Raw genomic sequence first — 16,814 nt, 5'->3', positions numbered from 1 at the left:
ATCTCAATCATCTTGATCTCAGAGCCCGTTGCCTTGATAACACCGTCGCCTCTATATCCAATATTTTTCAGGCACCTTGGATCCCTTGTAATTTAATTTTCCACTGCAAAAAGAAGAAGGAAATTGGGAAAAATGAGAAGAGGTATCTTACGTCCTGAGGCTGAGCTGCTAAATGAACAATGATGATTAACCTGATGGATACTGTAGAATAAAACGCACAGCAAAAATATAATTTTCCATCACAGTTTCTGCAGTACCATGTCATTGAATTCCTTTATATGGTGTCACTTTGAATGCGAGGGTATGTTCCTTACTCTTTCTCAAGATATTAAAAGAAAGACAGAAAGCATGCACTAGGACCATGCGGATACATCAACCCCTCCGGCGCAGTTATGATTAATTTCAGACACCCCTAAAGTGGAACATACCATTTTCCAACACCTTGACCCTCGCGACACCTGGGAAATGTAATGGAGACAGTTGCGAGTGACAGGTGCTGTTCGTTGACGTAAGAAGCTGAACACACGTTACTGTCTTACTTTATGCTTCCAAATGAAAAGTTGTCAAACGAGTAGTAATTAAAGTTCACAAGTTTATTGCTTTTGAATTGATTTTAGCTGCCGTTAACTAGCTTGTATCGTAGCTAACATTACATGCTATTGATTCGGCTGAGCTGAGTGAGGGAAACAGGCCGGTGGCATGTCCAACATGGCGGCCCTTTCGTTTCCAACATTTATTAAAGGTTCAACATGAGCCAGAGGAGAGGTGGAGATGTCTGTCAGTGTCATGCTGCTGAGAGACTGTTAAAAACAGTCGTTTTCAGGACATCTTTTTAAGGAATGATGCAGATTACTTTTATTGATTGGACCATTTTCAAACCAAGGAAACAGCTGACAAATATAACTGTTAGTCAGGCACAAGCGTGGATCCTTTTGGGCATTACACAGCTATCTAACACATCTGTGTGGATGGTGCTTGTGTTTGAGCAGAAATAATGGACTGATGTTGTTGTGTGTGTATGTGAGAGAGTCACAATAATGGCTTAATACTTTGTTGATGACCCTCGATTGACCCCTTGAGCTGGTGCCAATTTTGTTTGACGTCTACACACCACAGACATAGATTAAAGGTAAACAGCCATGATAGCAGATAGAAAGGATTCTAAGTCTGCAGTGAAGCATGTCCCTGCATCGTAATATAAAAAAGCCCCCCCCCCACACACACATCTTTGAAATTTTCCCCACAATGCTTGGTCCTCTATAAACAATTACAGAAATATTTGTGAGGTTAGAGTGTTAAAAACGTGTTCCAACACTATTTGTAGAGGTCAAATCTTGACTTGCTGAAAGATAAAGGGGATCCTCCCACAGGTCACTCACCATTAGGTTAAGTTTTGTGTTAATTCTGAACAAAACAGTTTTATATCAAGTCACACAATGAGTGCTGTGATCAGTTTCTATTCAGACATATTGTATAATGTAGTGAAAAGCTTACAAGAGGTACCACACACACACACACACACACACACACACACACACACACACACACACACACACAAACACACTGAATGGATGCAGAGGTGCTAAACAGATGCACAAGTGGTTCTTCACTTACATCATCAGGGAGATGTCGTCAGAAAACACAAGTGGCACACATGATCAATGGAAATCATCGCACATGTGATATTCAGCCAGTAAACAGCGTGTCAGTAGAAATACAATAATGATGTCATTGTTATTAAAATTACTGCTGTTGCTTCAGAGTGATTTTTAAGAAAGGTTCTTGATTCTGTTTAAAAAGGTTCAAGTGAACCCTTTGGGACAAAACAGAAATGAACAATTATGCTTATTTATTCAAGCTTCTATTCATATGGAAAAAGGGGGGAAAAAAAAGAAGAAAAGTCAAAATGTGTTTTGGGTGAGGGCAGTAATGACTACAGACTCTGCAGCCAGTAGGAGGTGATTGAGGTTAAACTTCTGGATTACTTGCAGGGGTTTTGGCTAGAGATTTCTGGCCCATGTTTGAGTCTTCTTTTCTTCAGTCTTTTGAATATTTTACAATTGGTATGACTGAGTGTAGACTGTACAATTTGATCAGAGATTATCAGGTCTTACATATCTGTGTCTTTAAAAATTGCATGCTGACTTTTTGGGAAATACACTTATGTGCCATCCTCTTCAGACTCACAAAAGAAGATAGATTCCCTCGTCTCCTCTGTGTCTGCCCTCGGGAGATAAGACTAACACTGACAGAGTGACTACTAGTTAGCTCAACACAATAAATAATGTTGGATGGATGAGTTGGCTAGTTTCCTCTGTTTTGCCTGCTCAGGTTCCAAAAGATGTAGTTCCTCCTCTGCGTATTCTGTTTCAAACTGTTCAGGTTTAAGATGGTGGTGATTAACAGTGGCTCTTTTTTTTTTTTTCTTTTAGCCAAATTTTCAAGCGGCTGTGTCAAATCACTGCACCCGGTCAGAAAACAATTCTGGCTATGTGTCTGTTTTCACAATAGCATTCCAGAAATTGCCGTTGTCGTTTCATAATGAAAGTTATACACAGTCCTAGTTCTCTTCATGTTGGCAATGTAGTGAGTTTTGACAGAGCTATGCTCCACAGCCTATCCACTGCAATTCATTCCACGAAGCTAACTAGCAGTCAGCTCATGTCTGTGGGTCTCAGCTCCTTACTGCACACACACAGGAGAGAAGCTTATCTATCTTATCTAGCTCTGGTAAGCATGGTATATAAGCACATTTCCCAACTGTTGGCATGTTCATTTAAGTCTGAGGAGGGATTTTTGTATAGATTAGGGTTCTTTCATTGAGGTTTTGTGACTGTGGATTTTAATGCTGACATTTCAGATAGCAATTCTATATCTGCAAAACACTTGTTGGAGTTCCATGACAGCAGCCTATTTCACTCAGAAAATGTTTCTGCCTGATAAGAGTTTTACTTGTATTATTGAAGCCTGGCAATAAACAGGATGACTTCAGCAGGGGTTCCCAAACTTTTCAGCTCAAGACCCCCACAGTCAAGGGTCTGGAGCTTTGTAACCCCACCATATGGACAGTTCTGAGTACAAGTGTGAACATACTGAGGGCATAGAGAGATATAATTTGTGCATTCAAACATCTTGGGTGGTTCAGTTGGTCTAAAATATGCCAAGAACAAGATCCAGATCTTTATTTTTGTAATTTCTCTCTCTTCTGCTTTAAATTTCCTGAAAATGTGGCTATGTTTTTCTTTATGCATGCCATGACGTAGAAATAAATCTCCACAGATGCAGCTACCAGTCACTGCCTGCTGCAGTATCACATTGATAAATTTCTGGTGTGGCAGCTGTATTTATGTCAATCCCCTGAAAATTACAGTATACATTGAAATAAATATATGTTGAATGGGGGTTAACTAGTTTAGTGATTTGCAGACTAAATTGCTAGTGAGTGTGGAGTGTGGAGTGTGAACCGATGTTTGGCTCTGTATGATGGCCTTGTGATTGACTGGGGACCTATCCAACTCCCTGTGACCCTGTACTGGATGATAATGCATACAGATGTAGATAATTATGGTGGTGAACAGACAGACACTGATAATGACATCTCCGCCCTGCTAATGTGAACACATGGCTGCAGGCGTGAAGTCACTGCACATCCTTGGTATGAATACTAATTTCTGTGGAGAAATTGATCTATGAACAATGCATCTGGATCCTGGATGGAAAGAATTTATGGATGAAAATATTCGTAAATTTCAACTCTGGTCAGTGTTTACCACTGCTTGCCAGATTTAAATGTGCTCTTCATTTTATGAAATTAAATAAAAACACAATGACTCACTTGTTGGGAATTGCAGAATGAAATCACAATGATTTCTGGAGGGAGGTCTGAGGTATGACTAACCTCATTACAGTCAGTGCTTACAAAGCCCAAATTATGGAGCTGTGGTAGAAAATGCTGATTTTACTAAAAGCAAGGCAGTCAGATTGGTTGATGTTTGTAAAGATGATCGTTTCATGAATGCCAGTCAGGCCTCTACTTGTCATGTGTTTTACATGATTCTGTCAGCTCTCCCTGTAATTAAGGACAAAGCTTGTAGACTAAGTCTGGATAATTAGACTAATTGCCCTTCCCAGTATTCTCTAAAGCGTTGGAAAAACAAACAAGGTCAGAAATGTCTATTTATGTAAATATGGTAGCCTATGAAAGACTTTATTATGAATTATTACCTCCATGAATTATTATCTCCACCAAGCAGGTCATGTTTTAATTGGTATTTAATTGTCTGTCAGCTGTATTATGCAGGAATTTGGTTGAGGACTGTAGTATGAGACAAGAAAGAATTTGTTCAGTTTTGGGATGTGTTAGTCACAGCGTCCCCTCATGTCACTGTAAAGACTTTGTTTTTGCTGTGAAGAGTTTTGTTTAATAGTGTTACCATGGCGAGGCTTCCAATTTTGCTAATTTTGCTCCACGAAGTCGCATCTTTTTCCAAACTTCATCTGTTCGATGAAAGTTCCGGCCTGAGGACATCTACAAGCCCAATTTACGTCATAGTACCACCTAGTGGTTATAGGATTCTAATAGCCAATAGCCTAATGTAAAAAAACATTTGATTTACAATCACAATTACACTGTGTTGTTTTCATGTAATGTAAAGCGATGTAATATTTAGTAAATGTATGTTCTCTAGCACCACCTTTTAGATGTGGGAAGTGGTAGATCATGCATGAGTCTATTCCTCCCTGTAAAATCCAAATATTATCAGGTTTCACATTCCTCTCACTCTAGGGAGCAGTCACGCACTCTGACATGTGGAGGGATGTGAGGAGCGACTCATCACGGCTTGTTTTTGTCCATCAGACAATGCTGGCTAAATGTGGCAGTAATGAAGCTTGTAAATTACTCGATTGTGTTTGCCATTTGTTTCCTGTTTTAACTGGCATGCATACGAATAAGCTATAAACATAAATCCATGTGATACAGTTTTAACAGGGGAAATGGGGGCATAAACCACTGGAAGAGCCTGAGAGGAGCTATCATCTCCCAGCATAGACAGATTGGTCAACATAGAATGCAATATTTCATGATAAACCAAATGTACAACTTCTCTTCCACTCAGAAGACACAGCTCAAACAAACAATAGAGGCTTAAGAGATATCATGAGCAGTGAGTAGAACAGCAAAGAAAACCAATCAGAATGAATATGAGCAGTCTTCCTCTGACTCCAGCTCTTACAACTGTATTTCTGAGCTGCTTCTGCGGAATTTTACTAAGCTTGCCGACAACAATGTAAACAGGTGTACCATTGAAACTACCTACTCTCTCACCCTTGGCATCCATGTAGCTCAAGTAGATTGTGTGTGGTTGGTTAATCACTTTATTCCCTCCTGAGTTTTACTACACTTCTTTCATCCATCCATCCATCCATCCATCCATCTTCCGCTTATTCCTGTTAAGGGTCGCCGGGGGGCTGGAGCCTTTCCCAGCGGCTACGGGCGAGAGGCGGAGTTCACCCTGGACAGGTCGCCAGTCCATCGCAGGGCCAACACATATAGACAGACAATCATTCACACTCACAGCCACACCTACAGTCAATTTAGAGTATCCCCATCTTTGGACGGTGGGAAGAAACCGGAGTACCCGAAGAGAACCCATGCAGGCACGGGGAGAACATGCAAACTCCACACAGAAAGATCCCGTGCTCGAGCCAGAACTTGAACCCGGAACTCGAACCCGGAACCTTCTTGCTGTGAGGTGACAGTGCTGACCACTGCACCACCGTGCCGCCCACATCTTTCATTTCCCAGCCAATCCAGTGTTTTTCATCCTAATCAAACAGATCACCGTCTGGTGGAGGGTTAGGAAACTACAATATTTACACTTGAGGAGAGTGGCTGGATTGCATCTATACAAATCAAACTGTGATTCTCTAGAGTCAGAGGCTCAGACAAACCAAAGGGCCTCGGACTTGAAAGGAGGGTTCAGCTGATTGATCGTTTGTCAGAATGTTGATTGCTCAACATGAGTTATGATTAGCACAGAATTGAAATATGCAAAGTGATTATACGCGGTCAGAGGTGATTGCCCCCTGGTGATCTCATTTGAAAGGGAGATAATGAAATGGATCATAAACTAGCATCTAATAAATGATGCATTGTCTCCAGAGGTTATGATTATAATGAATCGGTAATTGCTTGACTCAAGCAATTTTTCCATTCATAAATCCATAACTGAACATTTAGTTTCCACAGATTTTAAACTAAACAGCAGTTTTATAGATTTGCCAAATAATGAGTAGCAACAGCCTGAGGTGAAACGGTGTATGTGTAGTTTGTTATGAGGTGTGAAAAGTGACCTTAAATAAGCAAGCTGTCTTTCCATTCATCCATTGTTTCTAAAATGACAGATTTCACTGTACACAGGTGAAAGGCTTTCATTTGAAAAGAAAGTATTTCACAATTCAGCTTAATTCTTTTCACTGCAGAGCTTCTGAGTTATCCCTTCCAATTATTCAAATGAGTCGAGCATAAATGTCTCATCAACATTGATGACATGTTTATTAATGGATAACAGTCCTGAAGAGTTTGTCTCCTCTACAATCAAATAACCATTCATCACTTTCAAGATGATACAATTACATTCTTTTATGGATATTAGTAAAACATGGCGTGTAATTTGCGCTCTACGAGTGTTTATTAATGATTTATTAAAGAATTAATCCACGCCACTTCTTCTGGTGTGCTGTCAAAAATACCCAAATTTAAAAAAAAAACCTATTGAAGAAAGTCAGATATTGATGTAGACTCTCAAAAGGAGAGAATTTATCAGAGAAAAAAATATGATTACTGCTGCGGCATAAAATTCAGCCGTGGTGTTTTCGTCTGGTCTTGACACTACAAACACATGAACTTTAATAGAATGTTTAGTTTCAAACATCAGACAGTCAGATGTTCTCACGGATAGAGATGTACATGCTAAAATCTGAAATAACCATCAGATAATCTTACCTGATCCCATTCCTTATCTCCTCTTAGAGCAAAGTAATCCACGTTATCTCAAATTATATGAATCTTGTCAGTTTGACTCCAAGAAAAAGTCTTGAGGCATTTTTGCTTCTTAGTCAAGTTTGTTTTAAGCTTTCCTCTTCGTTGTCGTCCTCCTCCTCCTCCTCATTTGAGGGTCTAGATGGGTTTAGCAACATTTTGTAGAAAATAATAATGCTTAATCTTACAACTACTCCACGGCATTGCAATGGTTTGGTATAAACAGTTAGAATTCATTTAATGCTTGTCCGTCTGTCAGTACTTTTCAAGATGATGCAAAGACCAAACTTTAAATTGACACGACTGAAAAGTGATTACAAGTCCCCCCCCCCCCCCCCCCCCAAAAGTAAATGCAACAAACATCCGTATGATTGTTTGTTCATGTTTGGCTGGCAGCTTGTGAAAAGGCTGATGTACTGTATCTGGAGTATTACAAAATAATCTCATTCAAAAAAGAACATGTGCTTCATGGATGCTGTAAAGCAGCTTTGCAAAAGCTCTGCTGTACTTCTCAGCTGATGTAAAATATGATTTAAAAAAAAATAGAATTCCTGACACCTCTTTCACTGATTTGGGCTGCTAAATGGATGGTAGAAGATCGTGAGCTGTCACTGTCACCCAGTGGTTCGATGGTGCTTGAATGATTGATTCTGGATCATTTCCACAAGTACGGTAACCTATAAAGCGATTAGAGTCTTATACAGGCTTGTTAGCATTTTAATTGGAGGCAAAGCTGGTAGCAGAATTTCATGTTGTCGTGTCCTTTGGGGTTTGAATGCCTTTTCACTTGGATGCATGTTTGGAATATATCTTACTATCCTCATAGATTTAATCACTCCAAACAGGTCTTCACATAGCACTGTGCCATTAGGACCAGTGTTAGTAGTTGAGAAAAAAATTCATGGCGACAACTTTGTTTTAGGTGAGAAGATGCTGGTGAAGGGTGCTAATGAGCTGTCTGCATACAAAAATCTGACCCAGACTTTCCTACACTCATTTATAATATATGTATACACACACACACACACAGCAGGTAAATATATTTTTAAAGGTGCTACTGACATGAAACTTTCACTGGATGTTGGTAACAAGCCATGCAACCCACACATGCAAAGAAATTAAACCTTAGATGTCCATAATTTAAGTTATGGGTAATAAAATGGAATGACACAGGGAAAAAGTATTGGAACGAATGAAGAAATGGAGGTGCAAAAAGGCACGGAAAGCCAAGACACCAACTCATATCTATCAGTAATTAGAAAGCAATCCTGCCCGATGTCAGTGCAAATAATTATCAACTAACATCAGTGACCTCTAAAAAGGTGTCCCATTGCCAAGGTGTCACACAAGAAACATCTCATGATGGGTAAAAGCATAGGGGTTGGGAGTGGGGAGCTGAGACCTATCCCAGCTGACATTGGGCGAAAGATGGGATACACCGTCTTAACATCTGAATGTTCCAGTGAGTGCTGTGGAAACATCATTTTATATAAACCGGCCACAACCGGGTGCTCCTCCCAAGATTTCTGACAGTGGAGTTAAAAGAATTATCAGAAGAGTTGACTAAGAGGCGAGGACCACCACATCACCCCAAGAACACCATAGCAACAGTGAAGTTTGGAGGTGGAACACTATTGTGTGGGGCTGTTCTTCAGCATATGGCATATTGAAGGAAGGATGAATGGAAAAATGCACCAAGACATTCTTGATCAAAAATCTGCTGCCACCTACCAGGATGAAGAAGATGAAACAAGGGTGGACATTTCAGCAAGACAAGGATCAAAAGCACACAGCAGAGGAAACTTGCTTGGTTTCAGAGAAAGGAAATCGAGCTGCTAGAACAGCCCAGCAGATCACCGACTTGCATCCAATAGAAATTCTGTGGAAAGAACTAAACACCAGAGTTCATAGAGGAAGCCCACTGAACCTTCAAGATTTGAAGACTGTGTGGAAGAACGGGCCAAAATCACATCTGAGCAATGCATGTAACTCGTTTCTCCAAACAGGAGGCGTCTTGAAGAACCCAACAAAGGGTTTATTACAAAGTATTGAATACATTTAAGTAAGTATGTTCAATACTTTTTCCCTGTGTCATTCCATTTTATCACACATAATTTATGGAAATCTAAGGTTTAAATTCTTTGCATGTGTGGGTTGCATTGGTTGTTACCAAGATCTGGTGAAAATTTCATTTCAATAGCACCTTCAGAAATATTGAAAAAATAGTGACTTGTTCAATGTTTAATTTACCCGATATATATAGATATATATGGTTGTGTGTGTGTGTATGTAGGTATGTGTGTGTGTGTGTGTGTGTGTGTGTGTATGTATATGTGTGTGTGTATGTGTGTATGTATATATGTGTGTGTATATGTATGTATGTATGTATGTATGTATGTATGTGTGTGTGTATATATATATATGTATATATATATATATACACACACACACGTTTATATGAATATACATATAACTGTGTACTTGTGTATATACATATTTGACAAGTGTCAAGTCTGTGTCTTTTGGAAACCTGCAAATACTAAAAAAAAAAACGCAGTGTAAACATTTTCAAAGTTGAAAATATTTCAGGGCTCTTTTACAAGAAGTCTTTTTTTTTTTTTATACGATTGATTTAAGAGTGTTTATCGCATTTCCTTCCCTCTAGGGAGATGGAGGCCAACCAGCTGTGTACCCACTAACTCCATCAAGCTGTCTGACAAGTTAGGTCTCAGTGCTTCTGGACATGAATGGTTCTCTCCAGCTATAATCAGAATCCGATAAGTGAAGTTTAATATCTTCCAGTCAAGATTAAACAAGCCCAATGTGGGAGTGTATTTTTCATGAAATGGATGCATTCTTTCCTAATTTACTGAAGAAGCTGTCAGTTTATAAAACTTCCATTGGCGTTAAGTTTGTTTATTGCACACTGAAAATGTGTAATATCCTCTTTGCAAATTACCAAAGAACATGCACAAAATTAACAGATCGGCATGATCGCCTTTGTGTGCCTCAGGTTTTCTTCATAATTTAATCAGAAAAAGGAATCTGATTGACATCTTGTCTCTTGAAGGCATGAAAGCTGATTAGTAAATCACTTGTGGCTGTAGTATGGCACAATTATGAATTTAGCATATATAAGTATACGCTCTTAATTGAATTGCTGATGCAAGGTGCATTTCTGCATACAAAGTGTTGTCTGGAGATTTCAAGGACAATGGATGCATCGAATGAATACAAATGATCCAAGCACACAAGCAAAGAGCTGACAAAATGAATATGGTTTTAAATGTGAGCTGATCCATGTGGAGCAAATCAATAGAAACATGGTCACTGCTGAAGCTCCACTGTGCAAGATGCACGGATCAGAAATATCTTGACAGTGGAACTTAGTTCAGCATGGACGATCCTCTAAACCGGGAACATGGCAGGGTGCACTCATCATCCCTTTGAGGAGGCGATGGAGGAAATCATTAAACATCGGAGCTGTGTGTTGTTACGGGAAGGCAGCGGGGAGCAGCTCACCTCAGTCTGACCAGGGTACATGTTGTAGCTGTGTCTGAACTTAAAAAGATGCTTTGGAAACAGAAAGATAAGTTTAAAATGCTCATGCAAATCAAACAGCATGGAAAAGGTAAATTTATGAATAGTTTTTTTGCATAACGACCACTACAACCTGATTTCGTAGGAAACGGTGATTGTGAAGATTTTTTTCTTGGTTTAAAATGAGACACAGATATCCATGATGGTTTTGGATCATGTCAAGAGGACATGGCAGCCCACCAGAAATATCTAATAGAAACCAGCAACACTCCCTTTGGATTTCATTGTGGTTTTGTTGCTCTTGCTCTTTTGTTGCTCTCCAATAGTTGAAATGCTAGTAAATCTCAGAAGGAGACAGAGGTGAACAGAACTGGGACAGTAGTGACCTTTAGGTTAGAGAGATGAGCCTGTGACCTGAGGGTTGACAGTTCAATTCCCAAGGATTATCTGGATATGTAAATTGAAGTAGCAGTGTTTGCCACTCCCCCATTATTACCACCACTAAGATGCCCCCAAGAACCTTAACCCTGAGTGCTCTAGTAGGGATGCTTACCAGCGGCAGCTCACACTGTTGTTCTGCTGAGCATCTTCCAAGTGTCAGTGTTTGGATGTGATCAGGCTGCTCCTGCCAAAGCCAGCATTCACCTGAAATTTCTATTCCCAGATTGTCACTACAAATTAAAACTTTTGCTTATGATCTTTAGGTTGGTTTAACATAGCTACTAAAGGTGCAACAAATGCATAAAATGAATCATTAAAAAATGTTAAGGATTGTTTTGACAACTTCTTTCAAACAAGACATGTTTCTGTTTGTGGAAACATTTCTAATTTTGTTCCGTGTGGCTGTTGGGAATATTCAGCTTTCAAGAGGTAGACAGAGCAGGTCTGGACATGTATGGCCCACATACTTCAGTGCTGATATATTTGGATAAGGGATTTGAGGATGTTATTCATTTGGGAAATAGAGATAAAAGAAGCAGCAACTTCAGTCTCACTAATGAGCGTTGTACTGTCATAATACAGACAAGTTTAACAGCTGTTCTGGTCAATAAGGTCGAAGTTAACTGAATCATCTGACCCCACACAACAGTCACAGATCAAAGGGTGGAGGGTCTGTACAAAATCATCCACTTTGCATGTCATGTATGATTACGTACAACGACTGATTCTATCCAGAAATTCACAGAATTTTCATCCCTCCATCCAACCCTCCATTATCTATACAGCTATCCTGTACAGGGTTGCTGAGTAGGAACCGCTGGACAGATCACCCATCAGTCACAGGGCCGACAGTTGAGACACACTCATTCATCCACCTATGGCTAATTGAGAGTCTCCAAAGTCTCCAACTCTTCACGTTCCGGAGTGATAAAGAAGTGAGTCCTAAACATGCCCTAAAATATGTTCTTTTGTCCCAAAGTCAATTGGAGTTTTGAATGGATTTTCCATTATATGCATGAAATAAAGTCAGTTGGTCACACTAGGGTAATATAATAATCATAATGATATAAATTAATATATATATATATATATATATTGCATATCAATGTTTTGTTCGCCATCTGAAAACATGTTAACGAACTTGAACATTTCTAGATGTGCACGTGTCTTTGAAATGGTGGTTGATTACAAATGGCTAAATAAGAGGCTTTTTGCACAAAGGTATTGGGAAAATAGTTTGTTCTTAGAATAGAATAGAAACAGCACAACTGAAGTTCAGAAAAAAGCGGTTTGTGAAGATTATCTCACTGAGCAAAAAGATTAAATCATGTCTCTTGTTTCCTGAAAACATCATTGTTTACAATAAAGTGAAACCCAATGTAACAATCCCACCTGTGGTGGTGCAAACTTGTGGGTTCGGCATCAAAAATATGTGCCTGCAGCTGCTGGAGCTCCCGGACCGCAATTTGTTTTCTCCTCATCGTAATACATTAGACATGCTCACCAGAATTCAAGAAAGAGGCCAAACTTAAAACTTCAAAGCTGCACTCTTAATTTCAAGCAGGGGCCTTTAAGTGTTTCATGCTCTACATTTCTTTTTCTTTTTCTTTATGCAAAAAATTTATGTTTCTGACCATTTTCTCACACTGCAGGGTGTGTTTATTCCAAACAAGACATGTAAGGACTTGATTCACTTTCATTCATGCTGATATCCTTTACGTTCTTTGAATTGTATTCATGGTTTTTCATTACAGTAGGCCCAGTATTTGAATCATGCCCACACTCCATTAATCTGTAGTAACCCCATAGGGAACATTAAAAATACAATAATTCGACTGGTATTCCAGGGACTAAAAGTGATTATTTCTTTCTGACGTACATTGCTTTAGTTGCCATACTGCTTGCCATCCATGACCACATCTTACATTATTCTGCTCTGTGAAACACAAGCAATGAATTTCTTTAATATAGCAGCTAAACAGACTCAAGGCATAGAAAGAGGAAAGCAAATTGCATGAGAGGGTTTATAACTATTATTAGTTGTCATCGTGTGTATGAATATTGACTTCCAGGGGCTGCGTTTTTATTGTCACATGCAGCAATATCAGTAATATTTTAATGTCAGCACCTTTTTAGGTATCTGTCGCCACGGCTACATGCCAGAGCTAGATACTGGTTAGAAGGGGTGGACTGGTATAAATTGGAAAAAAAAAGTTGGATAAAAGTGAGAAGGTAGTGGTAAGGGTGACAAAATTAAGGATTCAGAATGAGGCCAATTATCTCTGAGACAAATATCTCGCAGTCGAGGACAAATTCCTATCAATAGACTGCGGGCAAAAAGGAATTAGGACGTCTGCATGATAAAATTCCAATTATATTTCTTTTCTTTTAAGCATGGTCTTTGTGTGCTTCACAAAAAGATGCTGAATGAACTTAAAACGGCAGAAGTGAAACAGTGGGTGCTAATCAAGCCTCTTTTTTTCCCTTGCTGCTCCCTGCAGTGTTCACTGTCCTCTCCAAGGAAATTATTAGCGAAACACCCGATGATGTACAAGACTCCTTCTGAAGTATGTGTGTGTGTGTGTGTGTGTGTGTGTGTGTGTGTGTGTGTGTGTGTGTGTGTGTGTGTGTGTGTGTGTGTGTGTGTGAACCCGACTCTTTACTGGGAGAGATTGTGGTTAGCTACTGGCTCTTTAGAATCTCTTCTTTAAGCTTAAATCAAGGAGAGAGGTGCTGAGGTGGATTAAGTGGTTGGTGACGTGTGTAAATGAGCAATGGCTCCCCTCCCATCAGCGAGGTAGAAGGAGACGGGAGCGAGGTGGCAGAGGAACTTAAATGTAATAGAAAGAGGATTTTTATGTCACAGTTGGGGTTGTTGCTAGGAGGGACAGGAAAGTACTCGTTTACATGAAACGGCAAAACATCTCATTCTAGTCAACAAGGTGGTAAATGAATAGTTAGCTGTCTTAATTACAGACTGCTAGGGTGACCCCTGATGAGTCACCAGCAGGATAAACAGTGTTGACAGTGACATAAATATAGGGTACAGACTCGGTACTGTAAAAGAGGTGATTAATACTCTGAAATGATATGTTAGTACCTTTTGCATTCTATTGCTGCACAAACGCCCTGAAAGTTGCATTAAGGCATTTTCCCCCCAGACCCCTGGAAGCGTCAGCACACCCAAATATCACGTTGTCTTTTGAAGTCATTGCTCGTTTTTGTTCCGAGAAACAAGACAAATGGTGCTTTCATTGTGATCCGTTTACTTCTGTCCAAGAAGATGGCAAGATATGGATTTTCTGTCTGTGTGTACTGATGCCTACAGTGAAGAAGTGTAAGTTTCTATATTAACAGAAAAAAAGATTTCTAAACCAAGGTTTTTGCTGCCTAAACTTACCAATCAATTAAAAGAAGCTAAAGAGTTTTACAAGAATTGTGGAGAAGAGACCATTTGTGCTCCAAGCTGTCCACACAGACCTCTCTACTATAAAATGATACCATTGTGAAATCAGCAGGGGAACTCAGCCAAACCCAGTGGCAAAAAAAATGTCATGGTTCACACCCTTCCCAAAATTCAGCGTGTTCCTCCTGCGCTCATGCTACATCCCTCCACCAAGTCTGGTGAAATTCAGCCACATAGTTATTGCATGATCCTGCTGAAAGCCAACGTCCACCTTCAGCGCCCCCCCCCCCCCCCCCCAGCCTTCCTTTTGTATAGTTGAACAGACAGAGAGGTGGTGGAGGTCAGTGTCTCTTTATACAGTTGCTGAAATTGAAAACGGGAAGGTTAGAAAGTAGGACAGACAATGGGAAAGGTGTGTAACAGGGGGGTGGGGGATGGTAAGGCCACTGGGGATGTATGTGTGAGTTCTGAACAAGCTTGAGTAATTATCATCACCCCCTTTCCCCAATCGTATATCCTGTCCAGCACCACACTTCCAGAGAGGGTCCAAACAGCAACATTCTCCAAAGAGAAATGGCATGAAATACCACCATGAAGCAGCGGGATTTCACGGAGCTACTGTGTCATCACACGAGAGAACCGCTGGACTTTTCTCCAGGGAGGTTAATCAGATCACACACCATCACAATCTGTTCAACACAGGACGTGTTCTGAAGAGGGACTTCAGGACACAGACTGTAACAGAAAAGTATTCAATGCTGGTGCTAGGCATGCTGCCTATCTATGTGAAGTGAACAGGGACAGGACTTACTGTTTATCTTGAGGAGTATGGATTACAAATAAAAATATCATTTTTGGCTTAAAGCAAAAGATTTGAATGACTGTCCTGTGCTTGTGTGCCTCCCTAACCGGTCCAGTCCAGCGCCAAATCACAACAAAAGTTCTCTCATGACTCTTTACAGGTAGAGCAAGTTTAGCACCACACTCCTTTAATGAAATTACACCCAACAATTCTCCGTGAGCAAGCACATCCTGCAACAGCTGTGACCAAAACCTTCCTGGGGGGGCTGGAGAGCGGTGCAGAGACAAAGACCGATAATGGAGGAAGACATATATAAAAGGAAAGAGAGGGACAGAGATAAAGAGAGCGAGAGAGAGAGAGAGAAAGGGGAAGAGAATAATGGACAGATGGGGACGTGAGCAAGTGATGCTTAGAGTAGCAGCTTGTGCTTCTTCAGGTCTTAAACCTCCTCCAGCAGCAGCAGCAGTCTGGAAAGTGGGAAATCACAAAGAAGAAGATGAGTTAGTAACACATGAATACAGGAGGACAGAGAGGAAGAGGGAGAAAAGCGATATTGTGAGGGAGGTGCAATTGAATATGCCAAGGAAAATGGTTTAACTGAAATCTCTGAAGTCACTGACTTTTGATCTTCTAGTTATAAGATGTCATCATTTCATGCGATTAGACCTTTGTTTTAAATTTTGTCCTCATAGTGAGTGTGTGAATTGCTGGAGTTATGGTCAGAAATGTTTGTAGTCTGTGGTCTTGACCTTTGGTCTTTAACTATCAAAATCTGATCACATCATCATTGAGTTTAAGTAGATGTTTGTGCAAAATTTAAAAAAAAATTCCCCTGAGATATTCCTGAATACCAGCATGGGACACGTGCAAATCGAAGGACATCCTGACGCTGACAACACTCACAGACATCAGACCAAGCGATAATCCAAAGAGAACACACTAGAAACTTAAAATCACTCCTGGCACTATCAAAATTAATGTTTCTATTTTAAGTTTGTGTTTTGACGGGATGTATTGCAGCACTGCTTTGAATAACGTCGCCTTCTAAAAGTAATCGCCCTGTCATTTTTTTCCAAGTTTTTCAGAAAACACAAAAAACTGGAGACGAACATCATGAGGAGATGATTTGAGGAATTTTTTTATTTTTTTTGGTCAAAGTATGACTTAGGCAATAATTTTAAGAAGGTGAGGATAAGTAAAAATTCACACTTCCAGATTGTGCCACAGGGTTTGCTTTGTCACTGTTTGTTGCAAGGTTGTGATGCCCAATGTCGGTCTGACGGGGCTCATCCTGGCAGACCTCTGACTGGATTAGAGGTGGATTAAAAACCATTTGTAGGTAAACAGTATCTAAGAAGCATTAAACAATAATCTGCACATGTCCTAAACATGAACTGATATCTATATGGCCAACATATATATCCAGGCCGTGATATCATGGAGCTTAATCTCTGTGAATCCAGATTACAGGTACAGAAATTAAATGTCAATTAGAATAATAATAATAATAATCTTATTATCGGTTTGTAATTTGAGCATAAGACAAACTGTGGATTACTGGACTGCTCTTCATGTTTGACAGT

The 16,814-nt window shown here is 39.9% G+C and overlaps 1 long non-coding RNA gene across 1 annotated transcript; it reads left to right on the top strand.

The window, feature by feature from the left end:
- The first annotated feature begins 460 nt into the window (after positions 1–460).
- On the top strand, positions 461–15,282 carry LOC147261788 (uncharacterized). Its single transcript, XR_015116123.1, has 4 exons — positions 461–508; positions 9,708–9,762; positions 11,809–11,958; positions 14,955–15,282. It is a non-coding gene; the product is annotated as an uncharacterized LOC147261788 (long non-coding RNA).
- Positions 15,283–16,814: the final 1,532 nt, after the last annotated feature.

The sequence above is a fragment of the Aulostomus chinensis genome, chromosome 5 (genome assembly GCF_037954235.1).
Source record: "Aulostomus chinensis isolate RoL2024-O1b breed Wild chromosome 5, RoL_Achi_v1.0, whole genome shotgun sequence".
Classification (NCBI taxonomy): Eukaryota; Metazoa; Chordata; class Actinopteri; order Syngnathiformes; family Aulostomidae; genus Aulostomus; species Aulostomus chinensis.
This window is presented reverse-complemented; position numbering and strand designations above follow the sequence as displayed.